This window comes from Dipodomys merriami, unplaced genomic scaffold (assembly GCF_024711535.1).
Source record: "Dipodomys merriami isolate MVZ:Mamm:240054 unplaced genomic scaffold, mDipMer1.0.p SCAF_4, whole genome shotgun sequence".
Classification (NCBI taxonomy): domain Eukaryota; kingdom Metazoa; phylum Chordata; class Mammalia; order Rodentia; family Heteromyidae; genus Dipodomys; species Dipodomys merriami.
The window spans coordinates 66,908,173-66,922,691 of record NW_027205603.1 but is presented as its reverse complement, the minus strand read 5'-3'; the positions used below and the strand labels follow the sequence as shown (position 1 = coordinate 66,922,691).

At 43.6% G+C, this 14,519-nt stretch overlaps 1 protein-coding gene and 1 long non-coding RNA gene across 6 annotated transcripts in view; one reads left to right on the top strand and one right to left on the bottom strand.

Annotated features, from left to right (window-relative positions):
• Baalc (BAALC binder of MAP3K1 and KLF4) overlaps nucleotides 1-14,519 on the bottom strand; it is a 56,758-nt gene that overhangs the window by 36,468 nt on the left and 5,771 nt on the right. For 2 of the 5 annotated variants that reach the window (XR_011365677.1, XR_011365678.1), the window contains exon 2: nucleotides 2,808-2,895. The exons of the other annotated variants lie outside the window; for them this stretch is intronic. The gene's annotated coding sequence lies outside the window, so the exon portion shown is untranslated. The remainder of the gene's footprint in view (nucleotides 1-2,807; nucleotides 2,896-14,519) is intronic. 5 annotated transcript variants of the gene reach the window in all.
• LOC138805923 (uncharacterized) lies at nucleotides 4,816-6,270 on the top strand. The gene is made up of 2 exons (XR_011365679.1): nucleotides 4,816-5,116; nucleotides 6,018-6,270. It is a non-coding gene; the product is annotated as an uncharacterized lncRNA (long non-coding RNA).

Below are 14,519 nucleotides of genomic sequence, written 5' to 3'. Positions count from 1 at the left end.
CTCCCTTGCTAGGGGCCTGTGGTGAGGCAGAACCTCATGGCAGTGGGGTACATAGCAAAGGAGACTGCTTACCTCATGGCAGCCAGGAAGGAGAAGAGAAGTAAAGAGAGAGACAGAGACAGAGAGACAGACAGAGACAGACAGAGACAGAGAGACAGAGACAGACAGAGACAGAGACACATAGACAGAGAGAGAAAGAGAGGAAGAAGAGTAGGAAAAGGAAAACGAGATATGCTCTTCAAAAGCATTCTCCCCCACCCAAAAAAAAGGATGTTCCTAGTAATCTACTTTCTCCAACAAAGCACCAGCTTCTAGTTTCCATTACATCCCAATAATGCCACAATTATGAATCAATCAATGGAATTGCCAATTAGTGAAGTCAGTATCCTCATGGTACAGTCACTTAACAAATACCCATCAGCTGGCAAACAAGCCTTTATTAATACATAGCCTTTTGGAGGTGTTTCAGATTCAAACCATTAAAGAATATGCTCTACTAACAAGAATAACCACACAAATCTTAAAATATTTTCAACTCATAGGTATGTATATTATATGAAGCTTTTAAAATGTAAAAGGAAAATCCACACTATCCACACAAACACATTGCTTCTTTAAAAACAAAATAGATAGTTCTCACATTTGTTTACCTAAAAGGCAAGTGAACAGCAATTTACCAAACAGCAACAGGTGTCCTAGGTGTCCAGGCTGTAGTGTCTAAATATTGCAGTCAATGAAAGAAACCAGAGTTTCTTGGAAATGATCATTTCCAAGTTTAGCCCAGGAAAAACTCAAGCCTAGGAAATGTGTCATACCAGAAAGCAAGTACTATGGAAGAATATTGGAGTTCTACTGGAGTCAACAGTCAAGTTGGGAGCTTTCACTAGCCAAAGACAGGATGATATATGCACAAATTAATAACTACAATGAACTACAATGCATCAAAATTGATTAGTCATGCTAACGTCCATGAACTCATAACAATACCTTCATTAATACTCATTAGTCACCTTTGACTACCAGGGAAGAAACAGAAATGAAAGTTAGTAGAAGAGAATTGGACATTTTTTTCTGCTTTTTTTTTTTCAGGGAAATCAAGTGACCCATAAGGAAAACTCATTCTTAGTAAAAGAATTCCAATTGCTCTTGGCATGTAGGCTAAGACTGAGTTAAGTATAAAAGGATTCCAGCTAATGTTGAAGAGATGTCAGACTACCACAATTTCGTGATTCTTAGTGAAGTAATCAGCGTAGGTAATTATTATCAATAACTGCTATAAACCCTTAGGTGGAAAACTAATGAAAAACCATAACGGAGTCTCAAATTGTGTAAGCCAATCTCAGCACACAAAGAAAGAGAGAGAAAGAGGAGGGGAGGGAGGGAGGATGAGAGGGAGGAAGAAGGAGTAAACCAGATACAGTGTGGTTCAATAGGAGCAGCATATGAGCATCCATAAAATTTTCATGCCAATGAAAGTTCATCAAACCTGTAGTCCTAATTGCAAGTTGATAGGGAACACAGAACATTTTTATGAATGAATTAATTTTTATTAAACATATATATATATATATATATATATATATATATATATATATATATATATATATATATATAATGCAACAATGCTTTGACATATGTCCACATTGTGGAATGGCTAAATCAAACTATTTAACATGTATATTACTTCACATTTTTGTGGTAAGATTATTACAAACCCACTCTCTTCACAATTTTAAAGTACATGTTAGACTGAAATTAACCATGGTCGCAATAAGAGACTTTCTGAACTTCTTCCTCCTGCCTAATAGAATACTGGAACATTTTAAATAGTGTAGGGATATAACAAGTAAAATAGAGAAGCTGGGAAAGTTCAAAACAAAAAGTATTCAGTTTCTTCAACTATTATAAATAAACTAAATAAATTGAAGGGGTGATGGAGGAAATGGGAAACTCTAAGTTTAAATCAATGTAAGAAAAGTATCAAATACAGTGAACATTGTTTGTGTCCATATTCAAACAAGCCAGTTGTAGAAAAGCATTTATGAAACCACCATAAAAAATTTGGATGCTGACTAAAATTTTATTATGTTAGAGATTCTATGCATGTGTATCTAGTTTTATGTGTAATCATGGTGTTGTGGTTATATATTATTTGGAATTTCTGATAATCCACTATTGGGGACTACAAAAATAAAACTTTCATTTGGCCTAATTAACATCTTTTCTTTTTTTTTTTTTTGTCGGTCGTGGGGCTTGAACTCTGGGCCTGGGCAGTGTCCTTCAGCTCTTCAGCTCAAGGCGAGCGCTCTACCACTTGAGCTACAGCGCCACTTCCGGTTTTATGGTGGTTTATTGGAGATAGGAGTCTCACGGTCTCTCCTGCCCGGGCTGGCTTTGAACCGCGATCCTCAGATCTCAGCCTCCTGAGTAGCTAGGATTACAGGCGTGAGCCACCAGCGCCCGGCTGTAATTAACATCTTTTCAAAGAGTAGTTATCCCAGGCCGGGAAGGTGGCTCAGTGATGCCTTGCATGCATGAGGCCCTGGGTTTTATTCCTCAGCAGGACATAAGCAGAAAAAGCCAGAAGTGGTGCTGTGGTTCAAGTGGTAGAGCACTAGCCTTGAGCTGAAGAGCTGAGGGACAGCACCCAAGCCCAGAGTTCAAGCCCCATGACGGACAAAAAAAAAAAAAAAAAAGTAGTTATCCCTTAAGAGTGTCATACTATAGTATTCATGATGAGGCTACACAATTTCTAGAATTTACTTCAAAAATATCTAGTTGTAAAGCTAGGCACTGGTGGTTCATACCTGTAATCCTAGCTATTCAGAAGGCTGTGATCCAGAGGATAATGGTTTGAAGCTTGCCATGAACTTTTCTAAATCCATGAGACTCCATCTCAAAAAAAAAAAAAAAATCAGTCAAACGCTGGACTGGAATGATAGCCAGCTGTGAAGGAAAGGAAGAAAGGAGGAAAGAAGAAAGAAAAGAAGGAAGGAAGGAAGTAAAGGAAGGGGGGAAGGAGGGAGGATGGAAGGAAGCGTGAGAGGGAGGGAAGAAGGGAGGGACATAATTATCCAGTTGGTGAAGAGGAATGAGAGTAAAGATGGAACAACGCTGGGCATGATGGCATACATCTGTAATATCAGTCCTCAGAGAGAAGAAGCAGAAAAATCAAGAATTCCAGTACAGCCTGGGCTACTTAGCAAGTTCAAGGCTAACCTAAGCTACATAGTAAGAGCTTGTCTCAAGACAACAGACACACACACACACACACACACACACACACACACACACGCACACACAGATGAAATAAAATTTGCCATGTGTTAATAATTGTTAAAGCTGACCAATAGATATATAAGTATGGTGTATATATGTATTTGAATAGTGTTTATAATTTTTAATGTTTATATGTTTGAACTGTTTTGATGCAAAAATATCTCTCAGGCTATGAATAAGGAGTTCCGAGTGGCTCTGAGTAACTACAGCCACATGATGTCTTGCTGCCTGCTTGAAACTATCATCTGCCGGGAGGGGATGCATAACACTCATGTGCACAAACACACACACACACACACACACACACACACACACACACACAAACACACCCCACATCCCTAACTCACTGCTACATTTCCCACTGATGTTCTGCATATGGCATTGGGGTCTGCAGGGGCTTCCAAGAATGATCAGTTTAAATTCTGACTACATATGCAAAAGGAGGAAAAAAACTAGAACTGAAGAGCACAGGCATACTGTCTCTTGGTCTTTAAAAAAAAATATTTTTAGCAACCTCTATTTAAATGTTTTTTCCTAGGAAGTTCACTGGGTGTTTTCTGAAGCCTTACATAATGGCTTGAGGGCCACTTGCCTTTGAAAAGGGACACCTGATTGAGAAAAGTAAACCCCATAACAGAATCCCATTCATCTGTGGTTCAGACAGAACCAGCCAGACTTGCAGCAACTTTATAAAAACCCTCAGCCCTGCCATTATTGCCTGTGGCAATCGCTGAGAGTCACAGAGAGGTGAGCTGGCTTGGAGAGACAGAAGGCTGATTATTCTTCACACTTGGGGGAGTAGAATTCCATGTTCTTTGGGAAAAGGAGATCTGCCTGAATCAGGGTCAGCTGGGAAAACAACTCAACCGCAGCAGCAGCTGCTGTCAAAACGGAATCGACACTGACCTGTGCTGAAGGGATTGGGGTCACCATTTCCTGGAAACCCAAGGTAAGGAGCACTCCAGCCGGAAAGGAGGATCAAATTAACATCCAGGTCCCCCAATGCTTTTCTCTGCTTTTCCATATTGCCTTCAGCATTAAAGACAATAATTATGAAACCTAACTGTGCCTCAGAATCACCGAGGGCAAACGTGGGCGCTAGGACACGGCCATGCTGGCTCACGGATGAGTGGCCTGAGATGATACTGTCACTAAAAAGTCAGATCATGTGTCTTTACAGAAAACGTCTGCCAACCGTGATCCAGTGCCTCTGGTGTCTGTTAAGTGGCTCAAGGGCCAGCAGCACCAGCAACACTTCACAGCTTGTGAGGAATGCAGAATTTCCGCCTGCCACAGACCTATGCAGCTCCATACTGGCCTAGTCTCACCTCACCCCGCCCTTCAGGAGCGCCTGGGGGAGGAGCCTTCGCTTTGGCTCCCCCAGTGAATCGACGTAGTCACTACAAGAAGGAAGGTGAACGCGAAGATCATGGTCCCTGCCTGTAGAGGCCGCTGTAGGCGTCCCTGGGTCTCTGCAGCACTAGCGAAGAGTTAATTGAATGCCTCTCTAGGAAGTGGCCTCTGTGGTAGGAAGTGTCCTTACCCAAGGTGTTGTTCTTTTGCTGGGTATGGCCTGCATCCCTGTAGAATGGCCTACAGGTCCATGTAGGATAAAATGGCCTGACCTCTTCTTAATCGCTGAAGTGCCATCCCAGCTCCCCAAAGGAGCAGCAGAGGCCCTTGTTACAACAGCCATTCACGTCTTCTTCACTTCTGACAGGTAGTATTCTTCAGTTCTTTCCTCCCTACGCAAACCTTGTCGACTCTGTGAACCAGCCCTGGGAGCACATCGTATAATAGCAAGAAGTCACAGCTACAAATCAGAACACTCAAAACAGTAAGTATCCTAAAAAGGAATGTTTTAGGAAGGGCCAGATGTCCAAGCTTGCAGGCAGAGATACTAGGGAAGGGTGCTTGAGTCAGAGCAGTCTCCACGCAGGTTGCAGTGGAAAACTAGTGGAAGATGAGACTGGAGAGAAAGCCATAAGGGCAGGTCCAGACATGGACATTCAGCAGAAAATGGGAAACCATCGTGGACTTAGAAGAGGATTAGTGTGACAGTGATTGCAGCTATGGGTTTGAAGTGGGCACGAGTGGGCCTTGCAGGGATTAGCCCCAAAGCTGTTGCAAACGTCTAGGTAAAGGCAATGAGGACCAGAGCTAGCTGTAGGTCTTGGAGCTGGCACAGAGGAAAAGCCACATAAGACTGAGAAAGACAAATCTACCTAGGTTCTAAACCCCACCCACTACTTACCACTGCATGCACTTATTCAAGCCATCCCACCGCTTTGACTCCCATAAGATGGAGCTAACAGTTAGGTAATAACCATGCAATGTCTGGGACATGCTGGGCACACAACCAATGGGAAGAGGAAGATGCATTCAATGTGTTTTCACATATATCACTTATAAGCCCAGCAAGCCATGTGAGCCTGTTATGGAGCCTTCCCTCAGTAAGTGGTTCTTGGAAGTAGGTACTAATTGAATGAAGCCTTTGTTTCAAATGCTTGTTATTTATTGAGGTGCTTAAACCCACATCCTTTCTTCTAAAAATGGTACACAGGTAACTGCAGCTTCACTGTAACCAACACCATGCCCTGTTGTTATGGCAACCAGATTCCCAAACAGCCATGGTATTTCCTACAGACCCTTTTGCTTTCCTCATATGCTAAAGTCACAGGCCCTAGAGACAGCAACAGGATGACTTTTTTTTTTTTTTTTTTTTGTAATTCCTATAGGAAATGATGTCAACGCTTTTAATTTGCCAACTGGCCGAGCAGCAACATGACCCTGCCCTGAGAACTTCCACGAATGCTCCCACTAATAGGAAGTTAATGGCATGGACTGTTAATAAGCTGGCATATTAGTCTCTGACTGGCTTTAACCTTGCAGGAAAATGAAGCAGAAAACAAAGGAACATCCACCATCCATTTCATGTACCTAGCACAGAGCATGGAGTCCAACATTAAAAGACCATTTCTTAAGATTTAAGTTAGAGTAAGATTGTTATTTAAAACATTATTTCAGCTGGGCACTTGGCTTGTACCTGTAATACTAGCTACTCAGGAGACTGAGATCTGAGGATTGTGGTTGACAAACAGCCTGGATAGGCTTTATCTTAAATTAACTGCCAAAAAGCCAGAAGTGGAGCTGTGGCTCAAATGGTAGAGTGCTAGCCTTGTGCCAAAAGCTCATGGGCAGCACCCAGGCCCTGAGTTCAAGCCCAAAGACTGGCATACATACACACAAAAAATTACTTCAGTATTAGCACGTTGCCTTTTTAGCAAATGCTGAAAGTACCTTATGTACTCACTTGATGCATGAAAATATTCAAGGTGCTTTTTTTTCTAGCGCTCGTTCTTTTTATCGCTCTCTTTCTCAGCGCTCTTTCCCAGCTCTCTCTCTCTTTCCCAGCTCTCTCTTTTCTACCTCTTTCCCAGCTCTCTCTCTTTCCCAGCTCTTTCTTTTCTAGCGCTCTTTCTTTTCTATTGCTCTGTCTTTCTCAGCGCTCTCTTTCCCAGCTCTAAACCTACCCCTTACCTGAAAAAAAAAAAAGAAAAGAAAACATTCAAGGCAAATTAATATTGTAGCAAAATCTTTTTTTTTTTTTTTTTTACATTTTTTTTTTTTTGGGTCCGGTCGTGGGGCCTGAACTCTGGGCCTGGGCGCTGTCCCTCAGCTCTTCAGCTCAAGGCTAGCGCTCTACCACTTGAGCCACAGCGCCACTTCCAGCTTTTTTCTTTTTGTTTATGTGGTGCTGAGGAATCGAACCCAGGGCCTCATGCATGCAAGGCAAGCACTCTACCACTGAGCCACCTTCCCAGCCCCTAGCAAAATCTTAATACTGGTAATCATGTCCTGAATTTCTGGTAAACATTCTTCCAATATCCTTTGTCAAAAGGATCCTGGTATTTTCAGGATGACATTTGCTCAGCCAGAAGTCTTTACAGGCAGGATCTCCTATGCCACATAGTTCTGGCCAATGAGATACAAGCAAAGTTCACTGGGTTCTAGGAATGCTATTACTTTTGAGATCAGAAACAAAGCGTTATTTCCTGTCCTTCCCTTTCTTCCTCTCCAAAATAAGAAGTGCAGTAACTTGCAGCCATGAAGATAATTCCACACACTAAGGATGGCCAAGCAATCAACTCAAGAGGAGCCCAGGCCTTTGAGAGTCTCCTTGATCAAGTGCAGCTGCCACCTCCAATCTTCTGATACAAACACTTGACTTGCTATACTTACCTTCTGTTCTCACAGTCAGACACAATCCCTAACAAGAGGTGAGAAGAGTTCCCAGCATTTGACAAATATCCCCTCTATGTTGGACACTATAATAAGCACTCAAGCTCCAAGTGAGTCAGTCAAGCCCTGACCTCATGGAATGAGAGAGTAAAGAAACAAATAAGAAGTGAGAAGACCATGACTGTGGTATTAGAAGGAAATAAACAAGTCACTGGGTAGGCTGGTGTTCCTGAGGAGGTGACCTGTAGGTTGAGAGCTGAAGGTGTGTGTGTGGGGGGGGAGGTGCTGTCATGTAAAATGGTGTGACATTCCAGCAAGTGCCAAGGCCTGGCAACTGGAAAGGGCTCTGGTATTCAGAGAACAGAGGAATCCAGCATGACTAGAACACTCTGAATGAAGGAGAGAACAGGATAAACAATGCTTGAAAAGCCACAGGGACTGAATCCGGCAGTACTTAGAGAATGAGAGTATAAAGATTGGCTATCAGAAGGAATTAAATAAGAGAGCATTGTGCTTGGCATATGTGTTTGGATGATGGTTCTTCCCGGGAGATGAAGAATGGCTTATCAAGAATCAGAGTAGAGCAGGCTACTGAGGCTACTGCAGGAGTCCAAGTGGAAGATGAGAGTGGTGTGGCCTGGGAGTGAAGATGTGGGGGAGACCTTCACCCAAACGGAGCTGTCTGTGACACCTTCCCACTGGCCACAGCAAGGAAGAACCTCATCTGTGCACTTAGACTCCTATCCTGCCACTTAAATTGGAGGACTGGAGGACAAAAAATATTTTCAAAACCATCATGGTAAAAGGTTGTAGAATGGGTAACTGGAAAGAAAAATGGTAGAATTTACAGCAAGTTTTTTAAAATTTATTTTGGTATGCTGTTGGGAAGAATAAGCTAGCATTGGGACTGTACAGTGGAGACTGTGACAGCATATTAATAAGGAATTAATTGACTTCTGAGGAAGTCTCCTGAGGATCTAGGCACAGATGGCTATGCAGCAGTCACCATTACTCGTGAACTTACCAGCAGCCAGGCAGCGAGACACAGGAGGGAGGAAGCTCAGGGGAAGGGTGACTCAAGGCTTGGGATTGGTATGAGGAGTCTAATCAAGCCTGAGGAGGTGAAGAGACCCAGCAAAGAGACTCTGGGCCCTTTGTGTTTGGGAATGCAGTCATTCTGATTCCTGTCATACCATGTAGAAACTGAAACCCAGAAGAGCTAAGAAACCTGTCAAGGTCATTGAAAGTCAGATTTCTGTGTGTGTGTGTGTGTGTGTGTGTGTGTGTGTGTGTGTGTGTGTGTGTGTGTGTGTGTGCGCATGCGCGCGCGCGCGTGCCAGCCAGTCTGGAGCTTGAACTCAGGGCCTGCAGCTGTCCCTGACCTTTTGTGCTCAAGGCTATCATTCTATCACTTTGAGCCACAGTGCCATTTCCGGCTTTTTGGTGGTTAATTGGAGTTAATGGTCTCATGGACTTCCCTGCCCCAGCAGGCTTTGAACTTCAATCCTCATGCCTCAGTCTCATGAATAGCTAGGATGACAAGCATAAGCCACCAATGCCCAGCTTAACATCAGCTTGATCACATGCTGTCTCTAAGAAAAGTAGCATGGCAGGTGCTAGATGGGGAGAGTGGAGACAGGTCCAGGGATTTGAGGCTATGCTTCACAAGAGGAGCTGGCTTGATAGTGGGAAGAAGTGTGGGATGTTTAAACAGACCAGATCTGGCTGTGTGGTCCCATGAATAGATGCATCAAAGCATAGGACAGTTGTTTGGACGGGGAAAAAAAGTCTTGATTTGCACTTCCTAGCCAAGAGGCATCTGGCTGGCAGCACCGACTTGGCCTGGCCTACCTGCCCACAGAAATGCCTATACACAGAGAAAAACCAAGACTCACAACCTTACCCATGACGACTAACAGGAACTCCAACCTCAGCACGGAAGGAAAATGTGCACCATTTGTAACGCAGATGGCACTAGATTAACAACAGCCTGCTCAGCCTTCTGGCTTTCAGTCTTTACATAAAAGCTGCATGAACAGACATGGCCAGGCACGTCACACCTATCCCAGTGGACACTCAGACCCAGGAACTGGGAGAATATGGAGTCACAGCACAGTCAACCTGCCTGACCCCAATCCTAGACACTTACACACAGAGGCCACACATCCACACATCCACAGTCTCAAAGAGATTGTTTATCCCAGAACACAGCTGGGTAGACTATAAACCCTGCTCGCTGCCCATACTCAGCCCCAACCCACTGCAGGGGGTAGAGGAAACATGATTAGGATTACATATGCACAGTGTATATTTATCACACTGTCTGTTTACCCTTTGAGTAACCTAACTGAATTCAACTACATTTTCTCAATATTGGAGGTGGGGGGAGGGCTAGGTTGTAGGTTAGTAATAGAATGTTTGCCTATCAAACACAGGACCCTGAAATGTCATTATCTTACTTATGAAACTGTAACACATTATACAGCACCTTTATAATAACAATTTAAAAAAAAACAACTACAAGACCCTTCCCTTAGTACTTCAAGGGAAGGGAACAGAAAGAAAAGTCTCTTCATATGTGCAATACTTTGGCCACTAAATATTTTCCTAAACACAAACAGAAACAAAAAAAAATTCTTTTTCCTGGCCTTTGAGTTTCTAAGCAACTGGAAAGATTTTCTTTTCTTTCTTTCTTTCTTTTTTTTATTGTGAGAATACCATACAGGGGAGTTACAATTACATGGGCAAGATAATTATAACAAGTATATTTCTTATCAAGCATTGTTGTCTCCTCTTTCTTTCCCCTTTCCATCCCTTCCCATACTCCTCCCTCCCCCCCACCTGATCCTCCTCCCACCCCCACCAAAGTTATAAAGTTTGTTTTTAGACATAACAACTTGTACATCTCATTGTTGCCAATGGTCTACCTGTAAACTGGAAAGATTTTCTTCCTACCCTATGAACTTCAAAAGTTATCACACATAAGATGTAGCAGGTTCATCACCACTCAGAGGAAAGATCTGAAGGGGGGAGCTTAATTATTCATAGAAGTAGGCTGTTTGTTTTGCCAGTCCTGGGGCTTGAACTCAGGGCTTAAGCGCTGTCCCTGAGCTTTTTTGCTCAAGGCTAACACTCTACCACTTGAGCCACAGCTCCACTACTGGCTTTTTGGTGTTTGACTGGAGATCAGAGTTTCATGGACTTTCCTGTCCAAGCTTGATTCCAACCTCAATGCTTAGATCTCAGCCTCCTGAGTAGCTAGGATTGCATGCATGAACCACCAGCACCTTGCGGAAGTGTTATTTTCTTCTGTATTATTTTCCATGTTTTCTTCCACTTTTCTATCCTCTCCAAATTCTTATAAGGAATATGTGTTGCATTTAACATCAGAATAATATATTATTCTTCCCAAATAGAGTTTGTCACCAATGGGCCCATCCAGCAGGCGAGGGGGACCCAAATACTTCTGAGCACATCCCCTGCAGCCTCGCTCTGTGGAGAAAAGCACAGGGCATCAGGCTCAGAGAAGGAGTGGTATGAACGCCCAGGAGCTGCAGGACCCTCATATCTTCAGCCATGTAATGTTGGTAGGAGGCTCCCACACCACATGGTTAATATTGTCAAAAAAAAATAAAAGCAAAGAAAGGCCTAGGCAGATGGGGTGGAGGAGGGCTGCTCTGGATTTAGAAACGAGAGATCACTGGGCTCTTCAACTTCGTAGGTGAGTGACTTTGCTTAATCTTATACTTTCCGTGAACCTCAGATTCCTCTGCAGGAAAATGAGGATGCAATGGTTTATTGGGTTATTTTGGAGAATAATGTGAACTGATATCCAAAAGAATTTATGTTGAGAAGATGCTTAATAAATGCAATCTCTATCTAAACAGCAAAGAAATAGGCCTAGTTTCAGGAGGAAAAATGAGGAGCCATGGAAAGGCAGTAGCTGTGGAAATCCTCTCATTATTTCCAAATACTCATAGTGTCTGCACTCAACTCACAAACTCTTTTATATGAGCCTGCTAGTGCTCCTGTAACAAATTACCACCAGCGGTGTGGAATCTGTTATGCTCAGTTCTGGAGGCTAAAGGTCCAAGGTCAAGATGGCAGTAGAATTGGCTCCTTCTGTGCACTGTGAGATTGTCCTGTTTTATACTCAGAGCTTCTGGTAATTTGCTGCAATCCTTGCAGCTCTTTGCCTTGGAAAAATATCACCCATCTCTGTCTCCATCTTCATGCAGAGTCCTCCGGTGTGTTAGTCTGCAAATTCCCCATTGTATAAAGGCACTGGTCATATTGGCTTAGGACCTACCCTAATGGCCTCATTTTAACTTGATTCCTCTGTAAAGGCCCCAGAATTTCATCCCCACGGAGATGGAGAACATGGGGTGCTGAGCCAAGAAGTAGACAACATGGGAGGAAGTATGGGTTCCTGGTAGCTAGCTTGGCAGAGCAATTTGGGCTACGGGTACAGGGCATACGTGTAAAGTGTGCATTATAGATGGGAACTACGGGGACACTTAGACTCATCCAAGAAGCTCTGCAAGAGTCCTGGAGGGCCTGTATTTGCACAGAAGCTAAATGGTCTGCTGTGCACAGCTAGAGGTCGTGAACCAGACATGGAAAGCTGCCAGGTTGCATTGGCATCTGGGTTCAGACCCGGATTCACTGATGAACCAAAGAACCATGTCAACAGGAAGGTGTTGTGGGTCTTGGGTACACAGATGCTATAGTAAGGGTCCAAGACCAAGAGATTATTGTGTCAGGATAAGCCAGGAAAATATTCCTTGATGGAGGAGAGGAGACTGTTATTCCCACTAGGGCCTAAAAAAATCAGGAGGTGATTCTGGAATGCACTTAGGATAGTCCTATGCCTTGCTGGGCGAATAGCTTCTCTATAGTTAATAGTTACAATTGCTTTATCCAGTGTGCAACAAAGATTCAATAGACCAATGTATAAAACCAAATAATCTGGGGCTAGGAAGGTGGCTCAGTGGTAGAGGGCTTGCCTTGCATGCCTGAAGCTCTGGGTTCGATTCCTCAGCACCACATAAGCAAAAAGAAAAAAGCCGGAAGTGGTGCTGTGGCTCAAGTGGTAAAGCGCTAGCCTTGAGCTGAAGAGCTGAGGGACAGTGCCCAGGCCCAGAGTTCAGACCCCACGACAGGACCCCCCCCAAAAAAAATAATCTGAGACCTGAGGAAGGGGGTTCCAGGAAAAACAAAGCTTCATTTACATAGCAAGCTTATTTATCTATCTTTTTATTCACTTTCAGAGTCATTCAACAAATATGTGATCATGCCAAGCTCGAAACATAATGTAATCGTACACCTGGAAGAGCTTACCACCTAACTGGAGAGAGCACGTGACAAGTTTGGCAAACACAATATGGCTAGCAATGTCACTGAACTCTCAGAGTAGGAAGAGGTACTCTTCCTAGGAGACAAGGTCCATGAAAACATGAGACTCCCTAGGCCTGTACAAGCGGCCTAGGTTTATTTCCAACTGTTTCTTGTAGTAATTTTTGCCAGACAACACTTATTACAGAAAAACTTGTGTTTAGCAAAAGAGGTATAAGAAAGGGATGTTTTCTTACTATGCAAGTCAGTCAGGTAGATAAAAGAGCCAAAAATAAAAATGATCAGCAGATGTAAACTGATGAGGAAGAATATTACCTCTGGAATATATGTGAAGAAAGAAGTATATTTATTCATCAAGAAAGCCCTCCAAGGGCTGGAAAGGTGGCTCAATGGTAGAGTGCTTGTCTTGCATGCATGAGGCCCTGGGTTCGATTCCTCAGCACCACATAAGCAGAAAAAGCCGGATGTGGCCCTGTGGCTCAAGTGGTAGAGCGCTAGCCTTGAGCTGAAGAGCTGAGAGACAGCGTCCCGGCCCAGAGTTCCTCCCAGACAGACAAAAAAGAAAAAAGAAAGCCCTCCAGATCCTATCCTATAGGGTGGGGCACAGAGATTCAATGATGTGTGAAAAGTGCCCTTATCTAACAATTACCCTTAAATATAGCAATACTAGTCAATCATAATTAATAGTTTATTTGTTAGGTACTGGTGGATAATGCTTGTAATCCTAACTGCTCAGGAGGCTGAGCTCTAAGGATCTAGGTTCAAAGTCAGCCCAGACAGGAAAATCCATGAGACTCATTTCCAATTAACCACTAAAAAGCCAGAAATGGAGTTGTGTCTCAGTGGTAGAGTGCTAGCCTTGAGCAAAAAAGCTCAGGGAGGAAGTGGTGCTGTGGCTCAAGCGGTAGAGCACTCGCCTTGAGCTGAAGAGCTGAGGGACAGCACCCAAGCTCAGGGTTCTGGCCCCATGACCGACAAAAAAAAAAAAAAAGCTCAGGGACAGTGTTCAGGCCCTGAGTTCAAGCCCCAGGATCAGCACTGCACTATAAATTTGTACCCGTGGTAATATGTAGGGTCCGGGTGAGGGTAAAAGAGACTGTCCCTTATGAAGTCTCAGAAGTTCTCTCAGGGGCTCCTGGTGGTCTCAGGATAGGACTCAAGAAACACAGCCTACCTTTCCTCAACCTCTCCTGGCTGGAAGGGGTTTCTGGAACAGCCTGTTTCCTCAGTTGGGCTCCTGCAAGATCTGTACAATGATTCCCCTTCCCTAGGAAGAATGAATTGCCGATCCCTGACCACCTCCAACACTTTTTCCTTTATTCTCTTCCAGTATGAACCATGCTCACCTAGAATGTGTTCACTTTGGCATTAATCTCCCTTATATTATTAACTTTTTATTCTTATTTTTAGTCAGGCATGGGGCTTGAACTCAGAACCTGAGCACTGTCTCCAGCTCTTTTTGTTCAAGGCTAGCACTCTACCACTTTGAGCCACAGCTCCACTTCTGGTTTTCTGGTGGTTAATTGGAGCTAAGAGTCTCAAGGAGTTCCTGCCAGAGATAGCTTTGAACTGTAATCCTCAGCTCTCAGCCTCCTGGGTAGCTAGCATTACAGGCATGAACCACCAGTGCCGAGCTATGATTA